General features: G+C 49.3%; 1 protein-coding gene across 4 annotated transcripts in view; it reads left to right on the plus strand.

The window, feature by feature from the left end:
• Window positions 1-12737, plus strand: part of SYCP2 (synaptonemal complex protein 2) — a 2783385-nt gene that overhangs the window by 2692424 nt on the left and 78224 nt on the right. The gene's annotated exons all lie outside the window — the stretch shown is intronic.

Consider the following 12737-nt stretch of genomic DNA (forward strand, 5'->3'; position numbering starts at 1 on the left):
GTCTAACTGCAATATATTTTAAGTTTGAATACATTGTATTAGGCAGGTACTAAAAAATAGTTGCAAGTTGTCAGCTGACACATAGCTATGTGCAGAACAATGATGTCCACGAGGTGATCACAATATACAAAATAATTCCATACCTGATAGAGACATCTATCCGAAGATTCCTTAAGTTCTCTTCCAGGGGATCCTCATCAATAGTCATAAGCATTAGAATATTCCCGCCCATGCGCGGGACCCCGGAAACAATATATTATATGTGCCCCACATATATATAGACATATATATATAAATATATATATATATATAAAAATAAGCAATTGCAGCCAAATAAAACAATAGAGCTGGAATATGCCGTGAAGAATTTCCACAATACAGTGTATTTTGCATTAGAAACAAGAGAAACAACACCAATGCTTGTTTAGAAACTGTTTTAATGCTTAGAAAACAGTAGAAATTCTCATAACACACTAAGCATATACAGCTCCCAGGCTGCATTGCAAAATCCCAGTCTAAAAAGACTGAAAAGCTAACCTGTAGCTGAATGTACTAAAACTGACGCTGTGCCTTTAAGGCACCTCAGCCCCTAGCTTCCCATCATGCCTCAGGGGTTACAGTTAGGTCAGTTGTTCTTTCCGGCTCCTTCAGGAAGGACCCTGGATACACAGCTCCACACTTTTCTGCCTTTTTCAGTCAGAAAATCTTCTAGAGAACAATTTTTTGATTTACTTTGACTTTTAACATCAGGGTCAAGTAAATAGCTGCTTAGCAGTCGATTTTTTGAGAGGTTTTCCTGTCAGGATGCCCTCATTATTTGATGATTGCCCTGCTTGTGGCCACAAGAAGGCAAGAACAGACTCTCATGAGGTCTGTATTTTATGTTTGCCAGAGGATCATGATCCTAAAGACTGTTCACATTGTAAAAATCTGTCTGACAGGACTCTTAAAGACAGAGAGAGGAACAGGCTCTTTGGTCTGGCCCAGAGATCCATGAGAGGAAGATCTACAGAGAGGAAGAGTTCAAAGAGACCCAGAACTCCCTCCAAAGGCAAGTCAGAGCGTCCATCAACCTCAGCGCCGGGCTCGGCGCTGAAAAAACGACATCTGATGGACAGTTCGAGAGAAAAAGCTCCGTCGACGTCGGGACCGGCGTCGATGAGGGAGTCGTCGTCGAAGAGTTCACCGACGACGAAGAAAGATCCGCCGTCTTCAACTAGGCGACGATCGGCGTCGCGAGAAGCCACGAGATCGCCGTCGACGAGAGGATCGGCGTCAAGATTTGAATCACCTCCGCCGTCGTCAACCAGGCGACGATCGGCGTCGAGGCACAGATCACACCCGCCGTCGTCTCAACGTCGACAGGCTTCTAAGAGTGTGACACCTCCGCCGACGTCTCCACGGAGACGCTCGGCGTCGAGGAGTAGGAACCCCCTCGGACGCTCGCCGTCGAGGAAGGGATCGTCATCGACGGCACGTCGGCGCTCGACGTCGCATGTCAGGTCAACGTCGAGGGCATCGTCGACGACAGGACAACGTCGATTGACTTCTCCGTCGCCGACAGACCAAGGTCGGTCGACGTCGAGACCTCCGTCGACGGCAGGGCAACGCCGTTCGACGTCGAGACCTCCGTCGACGGCAGAACGACGCCGTTCGACGTCGAGGGAGAAGACTCCGTCGTCGGCTCGTCACCGCCGATCGACGTCGAGGGGCCGCAGGTCGACGTCGAAGCATTCAATATCGAAGGTGATCACTCCGTCGACTCCGCAGAGGCGTTCGATGTCGAGGGAAAGGCTTTTGAGGCGTCCTCCAACACCGGTGAGACGGAGATCTCCTTCAGTGCCTTCAACAGTCCTAGTGACACAATCTGCTTCGCTCCATTCCTCCTTAAGTGCCTCTGGCTCATCGAGGTCCTCTTCTAGGAGTAGGAGTCCTGTGCAAAAGAGTCCCCAGCGGCGGTACATCACACAGGCAAGACTCTCGCCAAGATGGTATGGTCCGTTGAGTAAATGGAAGGATTCTGGAGCAACGGAGAGACTACAAAGGTACTTGAGTCCAGTCCACAGGTCTCCTCTTCAGCAGCTGGCAGAAGAGGTAGATGGACAGAGTCCTGCCATTCATCGATCACGCTCACGAGAGAGAAGAGCGGACAGATCGCATACCCCCAGGGTCTCCCGATCACCAAGGGAACAACCCAGATCTCGAACACCGAGAAAGGAGGTACGGACTGAGAGATCGAGACGTTCTCCTCGAAGGGAGGAACGACCTAGGACACCAGTGAGGAAGGGGAATTCTCACCACAGGAGAAGAAGAACTCCATCATCCTCATCTTCTTCTTCATCTAGATCTTCTAAAGGGGATTACTCTCCCACGCTGGCAGACAGTCCTCGATCAAGAGCTTCCCCGCTTGACGACGTCAACACGTATCTGGACGTCTTGCAAAGGGGTGCTCACAAACTTAATATAGAGATGACTACTCCAGAGGTGTCCACTACTGTGATTTTTGAAACCCTTCATCACAAATCATATACACGGCCTTTGCTCCCATTGGTTCCAGGGATAATGGACCCAATCAAAGAGGTTTTCCTCACGCCAGCAACGATCAGGGCAGTACCGGCACGTATCCAAAAGAAATATAGGCCGGCCGACTCAGATCCTATCTTTGTTAAAGGAGAGCCTGCGGCGGACTCAGTTATAGTAGCCTCAGCTAAGAAGAATCACACAGTCGCTCCTTCTTCGTCAGTTCCTCCTGACAAAGACAGCAAGACGCAAGATTCTTGGGGATGCAAGGTATGCAGCACAGCAGCTTCATCCCTGAAAGTCTCTAGTGCATCAGCCCTTCTGGGAAGGTACGATAGAGCCCTATGGGACTCCATGGAACGATTCAAAGGGAAATTGCCCAAGGAAGACCAGAAGGACTTTGAGGAGACAGTGACGGAGGGCTGTTTGGTGGCAAACCAAATGATTAGTTCATCAGCAGATAACGCCCTTCTAGCAGGACATAACTACTCACATGGGATATGTGCGAGGAGGTCCTCTTGGCTGCGTTTAACTGGACTCAAACCAGATGCCCAGCAGCGCATCCTCAATCTACCTTTTTCCGGATCTTCACTATTCGGGGAGCATGCCGATCAGGAAATGGCCCGTATGAAGACTGAGTTAGACACAGTAAAAGCAGTGGGTCTGGAAAAACAGAAAGCGCCGTTCAAACGACGCTTCAAGACCAACAAGAACCGGGGAGGCCAACAGAGGGTTCAAACCCCTCAATGGTCTCAAAACAAGCCACAAGGAAAGCCGCAATACAGAGGAGGAAGGTCGAGCAGAGGCAGAGGCGGACATAATCAGTCCTCTACCACGCCTAGAGGAGGCAAGGCCTGAGCAGTGGCTTCCTCTGTCGCCGTTACCCACTCCAGTGGGAGGAAGTGCTGCACAACACCTGGCAGAGTGGGTCAGCATCACAAAAGATCGGTGGGTGCTGAATATACTGCGCAATGGATATGCGCTACGTTTCCGGAAGAAACCACAACCGATTCCTCCAAAAAAGTCTCGCTCGTACCAACTAGAGCTCCTCAAAAGGGAAGTGAGCGTCCTCTTAAAGAAAAATGCTATCGAAGAGGTACCCCTTTCCCAAAGGGGGAAAGGAGTGTACTCAAGATATTTCCTTGTCCCCAAAAGAGATCAAGAAGGCAAATTCAGACCGATTTTGGATCTTCGACTCCTCAACAAAGGGGTGGTCAAAGAGAAGTTTCGCATGTTGGCACTCCACCAAATATGTCCTCATCTACAAATCGGAGATTGGATGTGTTCGGTGGATTTACAAGACGCGTACTTCCACATTCCTATTACACCAGGTCATCGAAAGTACTTGAGGTTCCTGGTAGGGACCAAGCATTACCAGTTCAAAGTGCTTCCTTTCGGGCTCAAATCCGCACCAAGGGTCTTCACCAAGTGCATGGCAGTGGTAGCGGCGTGTCTACACAAAAAAGGTCTCTTTGTGTACCCATATCTAGACGACTGGCTCCTGAAGAGTTCGTCCCCTCGTCAAGCCACCAAAGACTGTCACCTGTGTCTCCAACAACTACACAGGCTCGGCCTCCACGTGAACACAGAAAAATCAGTCCTGCAGCCCACGCAAACTATCCACTATCTGGGTGCAGTTCTAGACACAAAGTTAGGAAGAGCGTTTCCTTCGCAGGAGAGACTGTCTTCCATGGGGCAAAAATGCAAAAAGTTACTTCAGTCTCCTCGTCCAAAGGTGCGAGAAGTAGCGTCTCTTTTGGGCTCCATGGCGTCCTGCATCTTCCTAATACCGAACGCCAGGTTGAGGATGCGGCCTCTACAAGAGTCTGTGGAGGATCAGTGGGACCAAGCGACTGGAGATTGGGAGGACCGAATCATCCTGTCTCAATCAGCACTGACCTCAATAAAGTGGTGGACTCGCCCTCGGAATGTCCTGCAGGGAGTCCCTTTTCAGCAACCTCTTCCTTCGCTGTCTGTGGTAACGGACGCATCTCTAGAAGGCTGGGGTGCTCACATGGGTCATCTTCAGATTCAGGGTCGCTGGTCGACCAACCTTCAGACATACCACATCAACATGCTGGAGCTTCGAGCAGTTCATCTGGCGCTCAAAGCGTTCTTTCCAGCAATATCAACGGACAAAATCCTGGTTCAGACGGACAACACTACAACTATGTTCTATCTGAACAAGCAGGGAGGAACTCGATCTCGCCCTCTGTCTCTGGAGGCCCAGACAATCTGGCACTGGCTTCTGGCTCGGGGACTGTCGGTGGTGGCAGTGCACCTTCCAGGCGAGCTAAACACAAAAGCGGACGCACTCAGCAGGCACTTCGAAGATCAGCCAGACTGGGTGCTACACGACGAAGTAGTCGAGGAACTTTTCCGTTGCTGGGGTCGTCCAGACATAGACTTATTTGCGGACGACGAAAACGCCAAATGCCACGCCTTCGCGTCCAGGTTCCACCGGCCAGGGACGCAAGGGAACGCTCTCCTGCTGGAGTGGACAGGAATGTTCGCTTATGCTTTTCCCCCTCTGGCACTGATTCCGAAGGTGGTGGCCAAGCTCATCAGATCGAGCATGGACATGATCCTAATTGCTCCAGATTGGCCGCGACAATGGTGGTATCCAGACCTGTTACATCTGTCGCTGTGTCCACACAGACGTCTTCCGTGCAGGCCAGACCTGCTGAGCAAGATGAACAGGAGGATCCTGCATCCCAACCTCCCGTCGCTGAACCTGACTGCATGGCTCCTGAGGTCTTGCAATATGGACACTTAAATCTGCCTCCGGAATGTATGAGTATTTTAAGAGAGGCAAAGAGACCTTCCACAAGGGCGTCTTATGCGTTCAAGTGGAAAGATTTTTCATTTGGTGTAAGGACCATGGCTTTGATCCTACCAAAGGACAAGAAGAGGTAGTTCTTCCATACCTCCTATACTTAGCGACATCGGGGTTGAAATACGCTTCTATTAGGGTTCATCTATCCGCCATAGTAGCGTACAGAAAATCACCTGCACAAACATCGTTTTTTCAAGTCCCAGTGGTGAAAGATTTCCTTCAGGGATTAAAGAAGGTCTATCCCCCTGTGAGAAATCCTTCTCCTCCCTGGGAGTTGAACCTGGTTCTCTCCAGACTGATGTCTACACCGTTTGAGCCTATACACAAGGCCTCCTTGCAGCATCTCACTTGGAAGGCGGCCTTCTTGGTGGCAATAACCTCTGCGCGCAGGGTTAGCGAGATACAAGCACTCTGCACCAAGGAACCTTACACTGTGTTTCACCACAACAGAGTAGTAATGAGGGCTCACCCATCTTTTCTTCCAAAGGTGGTATCGGATTTTCATATAAATCAAACGATTACCCTTCCTTCGTTCTTTCCTAACCCATCGACCCCAGCTGAGAGGTCGTTGCACTCGTTAGATCTTAAACGGGTGCTAAAGTTTTACCTAGAAAAAACTAAGGACACCAGAAAGACAGACCAACTCTTTGTCAATTATGGTGCTATGAGGACCGGGTTTGCAGCAGCCAAAAGATCCATCTCCAGATGGATTGTCTCTTGTATCAAACTAGCATACCAGCTGGCTGGCAAACCTTTGTTGCAATCACCCAAAGCTCATTCCACTAGAGGGAAAGCAGCCACAATAGCTTTTTTGCATGACATTCCTATGTCAGAAATATGCAAGGCTGCGACATGGAAATCAGTCCATACCTTTACAAGGCATTATTGCCTAGAGTCTGATTCCAGAGCGGATTCTCAGGTAGGGCAAGCCTCCTTGAGAAACCTATTTGGGTAGAATAAGGCCTATTTTTGGGCCTACGGATATGAATGTTATCTGTTGATTCCTTTGCCCGCAGGGATGAGGTGAGGCTCGCTACTCTATTCTAATGCTTATGACTATTGATGAGGATCCCCTGGAAGAGAAGGATTAGTTACTTACCTGTAATCCTAGTTCTCTTCCAGGGGTATCCTCATCAAAGTCATAAGCAACCCTCCCGCCTCCCCGGGCAAAGGACTTTGTTTATTACATAGGAGATGGTTTTTAACCTGTTATTACCATGGTTTGGTTTTCAGTCTCCGAAAAGAACAACTGACCTAACTGTAACCCCTGAGGCATGATGGGAAGCTAGGGGCTGAGGTGCCTTAAAGGCACAGCGTCAGTTTTAGTACATTCAGCTACAGGTTAGCTTTTCAGTCTTTTTAGACTGGGATTTTGCAATGCAGCCTGGGAGCTGTATATGCTTACAGTGTGTTATGAGAATTTCTACTGTTTTCTAAGCATTAAAACAGTTTCTAAACAAGCATTGGTGTTGTTTCTCTTGTTTCTAATGCAAAATACACTGTATTGTGGAAATTCTTCACGGCATATTCCAGCTCTATTGTTTTATTTGGCTGCAATTGCTTATTTTTATATATATATGTATATATATATTTATATATATATATGTCTATATATATGTGGGGCACATATAATATATTGTTTCCGGGGTCCCGCGCATGGGCGGGAATATTCTAATGCTTATGACTTTGATGAGGATACCCCTGGAAGAGAACTAGGATTACAGGTAAGTAACTAATCCTTTTGACTTCTCCCCAGGCGCCAGTCTGGATCCAGTAATTTTTTCAGCAGTACCTCTGTGCTCCGGGGGATGGCGTCATATGACTCTGTGATGACGTCGACTCTGGTGGTGACATCAGCTGAGTCATAAAGGTCCCCTCAGGTGCACGGACATCAGTTTCTTTTATTCCGCACTGCAACATGGATCCAGAGAAGCGGTTCCTCAGGCCATTTTCTAGCCTACCTTGACATTTTTTGTCGGATGGAAGTGTGCCTTTCATGTCTTCAACCCGTTAATAATAATGAGGTGTCCCAGTACCTCACAGAAACGGGAGTATTAACAGTATACAGCAACAATTGGTCCTGTCGAGAAATGTGATATTTATTATGGGAAATGAAATTGATCCTGCTATACTAGGAACATCCTCTCAATGGTGCACTATCTACGTTGAAATAATTAAGCTAATTACATATGTAAGTGGCATACAAAAAGTGCATCACATGAGACATAATCCAAAAAACAGGACACTTGACACGATCCAATAAGCAGAGAAAATGACTCCGTTGGGCATCCGTTCATTCCTGGAAAAATTGTTCAAACATATACTTATTCCTTTAACCCTTGTGGGTCTTGTGCATGTCTGATGTCGGCCACAAACCCTCATTCCATTTGTAATTGGTGTTTGAGAGAACACCATGACTCAGAAGATTGTGGCTAATTTCAGAAGCTGAACCAGAAGGCTCTCAAGGAATGCTGGTTACAGGAGCCGGGGACATTCCCGTGGACGTCACTTCTAACCATCGATGTCCCAAGGTCAGTGCAGGCAGTTGAAGTTGCGGCATCATCTGACTTTGCCGCATGGAGACTTCGTCTCTCAGGGCTCCTCCTGCTCAGGGCTCCTCCTGTTCGCCGGTTGAGGAGGACATGCATGACTCCACCCTGCTCCTCTCCGTCTTTCCGGGAGCCGGGACGTTGGCCCAAATGAGAGACTATTATAACTCTCTACATCTTATCTTTGGGTCTCCACCTTCTCCTGGATTGCAGCCAGGCCCCAGGGAGGTGAGAAGAGCCACGCCTGTGGGTTCACCTTTGGTGCCAGGTGCACCCTCTGAGTCATTGGGTCGGTGCCGGTCGGCGTAGGCCGATTCTGCTTCGGCGCCGGTGCAAAGCCCTTTCATGTTTCCGCCTTCGGGGTCTAACCTCAATCAGCTGGCTCTGGCAACAACCTCAGCAGTGTAGATCAAAGCCATTTCTCCTTCTCTCAATTTTGCCTTCTCTGCGTCGTTCGGCTTCGATGTGGATTCGAATGGAGCCTTCTGCTGGGAAGGTTATCCTTCTGCTTCCCCATCATGGTGGTACTTCTGAGGGTCACCTTTTGGGAGAGGATACGGAGGAGTCTGGGCTATTGCAACCTGTATCCGAGGCTATTCCGCCTCTTATGGAGGAGAATTGGCTTTCTGCACTAGGGGAGGCTAGTGGGTTGGAGTCTTTCCGAGCTTCGGGATTTCTTTCCCTCCTAGCATTGCTACAGAGGCGAGTTCCGCCTTTGCTGACATGTTGACGAGAGTGGCTATGGAGTTATCCCTGCCTTCTTTTGAAAAGTCTTCTGATCCCCTGATTGATATCCTCTGTCATGGTGAGACAGGGGTGGAGCCTGTTCTCCCATATAGTGAGTAGAAAAGATGCTGCAGGCGACCAGGAGAGAAGAGTCCGGTTGGATCCAAGGGTGGATCGAGGATGAAGAGTACCTGAAAGCAGAGCGGACAGAGTCTGGGTCACTAGTCAGTGACCAGGACGGAACCAGGAAGGAACCAGGCGATGTCGGGAAGCAATCAGGCGATGTCGTGAAGCTTGTCTCTGCTGCCACGTAGACCAGGGGGCATCGACGATGACCAGGAGCTGGTTGTGGACTGTCCCACGAAGGCTCTCGCTGTTGGCGGTGTCGGTTCTCGAATGGGAGTCAACAGGCCTTGGCAAATGCAACCCACGCAGGAATCGAAGATGGCTTCTTAATCAGACCAGCAAGGTCTGATGGGCCGCTCCTTTTCAGGGGAGCGAGGGCCAGTCTGGAGCAATCAGACTAGTAGTGTAAGTTGAAGGTTTCATCGTCACAGAGGTCACTAGCCAACTGGCAAGTGACCGGACAGGCGCGTCGAGCAGGAAAATGCAAAAGGGCCCGACGCAGCACTCGGTGAGTGTGCAGAGGTGATCTTCGGTGCAATTGATGCTCGGGGCAGGTGCTTCTCAAATCCCAATGTACAACTTCGAGGGTGCCTCAGAAGCTGCACGGAAAGCGTTTCGCTGGCTTTCCAAGATGGCCGGTCCCACGTCTCGCGTCGCATCCACTGGTCTCAGCTTTGCTGTGGCTGTGGATCAGGCTGAAGGAAGTCTGGAAGTCCGGGTCTTGTCGGGCTCTGGGCTCCGGCTCCGACGGGAGCGTCGAACAAAGCAAACCGTTGAGCGCTTGATGGTGCCTGTTTGCACAGGGTGGCCACTCCTTGGCCACAAGGGAGATTCTTCAGTATCTTCTTGTAAAGTAGATGGGAGAAGGTCCAGAGTTCTGTTTCAAAGTTTCAGTCAGGATAATCTAAAGTCTTGGGACTCAGCTCCTACCTAAATACCAAATCAAGGGGCTGGATTACCTGCTAGGTCCCTCCTATGGGTGGGACCCAGGAAGGGGGTGGTTACACCCCTTTCCCTTTGTCCAGTTTCGCGCCAGTTTGAACTGGCCTATGCATGGAGCACCTTGTGTGCCCCAGGCAGTGTCTCATTTCATTCAGCCCTCCCTGCCCCAATACACTATGGCCTGTCTGGGGTGGTGCTAGCGCCTCCCTGTGACAGGAAACCTATTGTCCAAGCCTCCCTCGCTGGAAGGACTCCCAGCAGCAGGAGGTCAGACTTGTGTCTGTGGCAGCAGCATCCATTTTGTGATGCTGAGGCTCTGGTTAACTTTAACCGGGATTAGTAGGAACAACATGTCTTCTCCCTCTAGAAGGGTGGAATGCTATCGCCGTTGCCAGAACTGGTGAGGGGGTAGTATTCCAAAGCGTATGACACCTTACATGACATGTTTTGATAAAGCCAAACCAAAGTTAGCATTTAACTGCGAGGTTCATAATGCACTTAAGAGTATATGGTATGGCAATATCATAGAACACCTATAAGGACATGGTTCCGAAAGCTGCAGACAGGCTCAGCTCATGCTAGAGCCTCATCTCACATAAAACCAAGCACTCTGCCTTCAGGATTGTTAAGGCCTGCCATAGGAGTGACTTATAGGTGTATATGTGTCTATATGTAAAGGTAGATATAGGAATACTATATCTAAGCAAGGGGTGATTACACCACCTTGCCCCAGCTGAGTGATCAGCCAGTTGTGTCAGTTTGGATGGCCAGCCAGGGGTGGCATAATACCTGCTGCAGCCCCTGGTAGGCCTTGGGTGCACCTATGCCCTGGGTGCCTATGGCACACTGTACAGGGACTCATACGAGTGACCCAAATCCCAATTGGTGATGTACCTATAGTACATGGTTTTGAATTTAGAGAGAGAACAGCAGGGCTGTGGGTCTGATTAGTAGACCCACAGCCACATTAAGTCGAAAACCAGTGAAGCAAAAAGCAAAAAAATGGGGTGACCATTGGAAAGCAGACTCTACTCTCCTACACAACCCCCCCCCCCCAAACGCAGGGACATTAAACTTAACCTTGACCAGATAAGTCTTCATGTTCTAAGTGGAAATATCTGGAGAGACCATCTGCATTACCATGGTCAGTCCCAGGCCTATGTCCCACTGTAAAGTCCATCCCCTGTAGGGAAATGGGCCACCTGAGTAGTTTGGGATTTTCACCCTTCATCTGATTTAGCCACAAGAGGGGCTTATGGTCTGTCTGAATCTTGAAGTGAGTGCCAAACAAGTATGGCCTCAGCTTCTTCATGGCCCAAACCACAGCAAAGGCCTCCCTCTCAATAGCTGACCAACGTTTCTCTCTAGGGGTCAGCCTTCTGCTAATAAAAGCAATGGGCTGGTCTTGACCATCTACATTAAGTTGTGAAAGCACAGCTCCCACCCCCAACTCAGAAGCATCTGTTTGGACAATGAACTCTTTGGAGTAGTCAGGACTCTTTAAGATAGGTGCAGAGCACATGGCCTTCTTCAGGTCATCAAATGCCTTTTGACAGCTTACTGTCCACTGAACCTTTTTTGGCATCTTCTTTGAAGTCAAGTCAATGAGTGGTGTTACAATGGACCCATAATTCTTGACAAATTTTCTGTAGTACCCAGACAGGCCCAAGAAAGCTCTGACCTGTGTCTGGGTGGTTGGAGGAGCCCAGTCCTGTATGGTCTGGATCTTACTCTCCAGTGGTTGAACCTGACCCCACCTACAAGGTGGCCCAGGTACACAACTTTACTCTGCCCTATCTGGCACTTAGTGGCCTTGATAGTTAGGCCTGCCTTTTGCAGGGCCTCCAAAACTTTCTTCAGGTGGATCAGGTGATCCTCCTAGGTGGAGCTGAAGACAGCAATATCATCCAGATAAGCTGCACAAAAGTCATCCAACCCAGTAAGGACTTGGTTCACCAACTTTTGGAAAGTGGCAGGTGCATTCTTCAAACCAAAGGGCATCACAACAAATTGGTAATGACCTCCAGGGGTTGAGAAACCTGTTTTGGCCTTGGCATTCTCAGCTAACCTGATCTGCCAATAGCCAGCTGTCAAATCAAATGTGCTCAGAAACTTGGCAGAAGCCAATCTATCAATGAGCTCATCTGCTCTTGGAATTGGGTGAGCATCTGTCCTGGTGACAGAATTGAGACCTCTATAGTCCACACAGAACCTCATCTCTCTCTTTCCATCTTGTGTGTGAAGTTTTGGTACAAGGACTACTGGGTTGGCCCAGGGACTCTCCGATGGCTCAATTACTCCCAGTTCTACATTTTCTGAACCTCAGTCTTTATACAATCCCTGACATGGTCAGGTTGCCTGTAGATTTTACTCTTCACAGGCAGACTGTCACCAGTGTCCACCACATGGGTGCACCAGTTAGTCTGACTAGGTGTGAGGGAAAACATATGTCTGTAAGACTGAATAACTTGTCTACAGTCCTGTTGCTGCTGGTCAGCGAGGCTGCCAGCTAAGGCCACACCATCAACTGAACCATCATCAGGGTTCTGAGTCAACAGGTCTGGGGGAGGGTCACTCTCTTCCTCCTGTACCTCATCTGTAGCCATGAGTAAGCCCATGTCTGCCCTGTCAACATATGCTTTGAGTCTGTTGACATGGAGCACCCTGTGGGGGCTCCTAGGGGTTCCAAGGTCCACCAAGTAGGTGACCTCTCCCTTTTTCTCAACAATGGTGTCGGGTCCAGACCATTTGTCTTGGAGAGCTGCTGGGGCCACTGGCTCCAACACCCACACCTTCTGTCCTGGCTGGTACTCAGTCAGCACAGCCTTTTGGTCATGCCAAGCTTTTTGAAGTTCTTGGCTAGCCTCAAGGCTTTTAGAAGCCTTCTCCATATACTCAGCCATTCTGGAGCGGAGACCAAGTGCATAGTCCACTATGTCTTGCTTAGGCTTTTTGAGAGGTAACTCCCATCCTTCCTTCACAAGACATAGGGGTCCCCTTACAGGATGCCCAAACAAAAGCTCAAAAGGGCTGTAGCC

This window comes from Lissotriton helveticus, chromosome 7, assembly GCF_964261635.1.
Source record: "Lissotriton helveticus chromosome 7, aLisHel1.1, whole genome shotgun sequence".
Classification (NCBI taxonomy): domain Eukaryota; kingdom Metazoa; phylum Chordata; class Amphibia; order Caudata; family Salamandridae; genus Lissotriton; species Lissotriton helveticus.